The sequence below is a fragment of the Montipora foliosa genome, chromosome 10 (genome assembly GCF_036669935.1).
Source record: "Montipora foliosa isolate CH-2021 chromosome 10, ASM3666993v2, whole genome shotgun sequence".
Classification (NCBI taxonomy): Eukaryota; Metazoa; Cnidaria; class Anthozoa; order Scleractinia; family Acroporidae; genus Montipora; species Montipora foliosa.
Window position 1 is genome coordinate 19,687,305 of NC_090878.1, and position 2,500 is coordinate 19,689,804.

The window sequence follows — 2,500 nt, forward strand, 5'->3', positions numbered from 1 at the left end:
TTATCATGGGAATTCGCCAGTGACGAAGAGAACTTGAACTTAGAGCTTAGAATAAATACTCCCAAAAATGTATTAGTTCTCTAGTACTGGAAGGGGATTGGTCAGCGTTTACAGCTTGTGGAGTTGACAAGGCACCTAAAGGCAGGCAGAGGGAACTGCTTAAAGGAGCTTCGTGTGTCCAAGGATACCACACTGTTTGGGAGCAAATTCCCATCCTTGTGCTTCTAGGAAAAAAAAGGAAAAGCTGAAACATCATTTTGCTTCAGGTTGGAAATGAGTATCATGGTGGCTTGTAGTAGACCTGATTTTGCTGGGAAAAGCAATTGACCCAAGAAACTGGCAATTAACAAGACCATTACGGAATTTATAAAAAGGACTGACTGATTAAAGAGACGTCTATGTTGAAGAATGTCCCAACCAAGAGACTTCACTAAACCTGTAGTACTTGTTGTAAGTTTATAGTCGTTGCATACAAATTAGGCTGCATTCTTCTGCACTAATCTTGTTCGAGGCGGTTGACATCAGAATCAGTGTAAAGATTCCACGAAGAGGACGCATACTCAAGCATAGGACTAACCAGTCATATAAGCTCTCTCCTTGACATCCTTTAATACTACATGGTTTCAGCATTCTTGATAGCTCAGTGGCGCAACTGTATGGTGATTGGTTAAAGTCCTTAGAAAGCCCAGATTTCTTTTCCAGATTGGATTGTCGTTGGATTGTGCATATAATTTAAAAGTCAGATAACTGAGATTTTTTTAAATTTCTCTTCAATGAAAATTCAGCAACTGCCATTCTTTGCATCACATATCTTCAGCCAAGGAAGTGAGTATGTTGCATTTGAAACCTTAATTTCCTAGTCAACTCTATAGGGTGCAGACCATCCTAGCCCATCTTCTGTACGTCCTGTCAATGGTAATACAAGAAAAGAACAGTATTACAAGTCTGAAACTATAACAGGAAGTTTTAAGATCCCTCAATACATAAACACTCTGAAATAGGTTCTTTTGCGACCTCCAAATTGCTCATTCTCACAATATTATTACTAAAATCATTTGAACATAAGAGGCCTCATCGCTTACGAAAATACCTATAAATCAGGTAAATGAAAACATGCAACCAAGTTCATCATATTCACAATAGGGAGTTTAAGAAACAATGACGGCTATGACTACAATGTCACAAACCAACGATTTCATTGGTCAAAAGAGCACAAATAATCGTGCTGCACGTGCAGCACATATTTTAGCAAGTATGTTTGCGGTTCTATGCATAACAACAACGTGAAATAACCAAATTTGAGGCTTTGACGACAACGTAAGCATGCAATGTTCGTAATTGGCACAGAAATTTCAAGCAATGCTAGAAAACGCTCTAATGAGATCAAAGGAATTCCGATTAATGAAGTGCATACATGTACAGTCAAAATTTCCCAATACGCGGATGATACGACAATTTTTGTAAAAGACATACAATCAGTTCATAATCTCCCTCATCTTCTAAGCCAATTTGAAAACTGCTCTGGGCTTAAAATAAACCAATCCAAATCAGATTTGTTATGGCTTGGTTCTTTGCGCCACAGAAAAGACTCAGTGCTAAGCTTAAAATGTAGCGACGAACCTATTTACGCCCTAGGAGTGTACTTCTCATACAATGAAGAACTTGCAACAAAAAAGAACTTCTTTGATAAGTTAAGCCCTCTCCAAAAATTATTAAACCTCTGGTCCTTCAGAGACATATAAATTTATGGTAGAATCAATATCGTTAAAACCCTCGCGTTATCAAAATTAACGTTTATTTGCAGCGTATTGAACACTCCACCTGGTTTTACTGCTGAAGTCAACAAAATAATATACATAATTATATTTGGAAAGGTAAAAACCTGAAACTTAAAAAGACAACTATCACGACAGGTAAGAATGAAGGAGGACTTGGTATGATTGATTTTTCATTATTTGATAAAGCTCCGAAATTACATGGGTAAAGCGGTTGTGCTCTGACGACAGTGGACCATGGAAACTTATTCCACTATCCCTGCTTTCGAACGTAGGAGGACAACTTCTCTTTCAATGCAACTACGACCTGAAATATTTATGTATCAACGAACACTTACTAAAATTCTATCGAGCTGTATTAATTCACTGGCAAGAATTAAACTATAGAACGCCTAAAGATAAAGAAGACTTTTTAAATCAAATAATTTGGAATAATTGTTTTATACGAATAAACCAATCATCTGTTTATCATCGAATCTTGAATCAAGTCGGCATATGTAAACTTGACTGCCTTGTTAATGATTTAGGAAATAATTTTTTGTCGCTTTAGGCGTTTGTGCCACAATTTAAAATTAAATGTAATTTTCTGCGCTACCGTAGCTTGCTGTCGGCTATACCTGATCAGTGGGAAAAAAGCATAAAAAGAGACGAGCAACGGAATGAAAGCCTAAAAAGAGACGCGCATCAACATGCCCTGACAAGCACTCAACTAGCGATCGATAAGC

The 2,500-nt window shown here is 37.3% G+C and overlaps 1 protein-coding gene and 1 long non-coding RNA gene across 10 annotated transcripts in view; both read right to left on the reverse strand.

The window, feature by feature from the left end:
- The window catches only part of LOC137973057 (tetratricopeptide repeat protein 28-like), a 178,050-nt gene that overhangs the window by 120,124 nt on the left and 55,426 nt on the right, over positions 1-2,500 (reverse strand). The gene's annotated exons all lie outside the window — the stretch shown is intronic.
- Positions 1-2,500, reverse strand: part of LOC137973394 (uncharacterized) — a 12,442-nt gene that overhangs the window by 1,958 nt on the left and 7,984 nt on the right. For 2 of the 3 annotated variants that reach the window (XR_011117228.1, XR_011117226.1), the window contains exon 4: positions 1-906. This exon is cut by the window's left edge and continues 1,958 nt beyond it. This is a non-coding gene — a long non-coding RNA (uncharacterized lncRNA). The remainder of the gene's footprint in view (positions 907-2,500) is intronic. The other variant, XR_011117227.1, reaches the window with a different exon arrangement.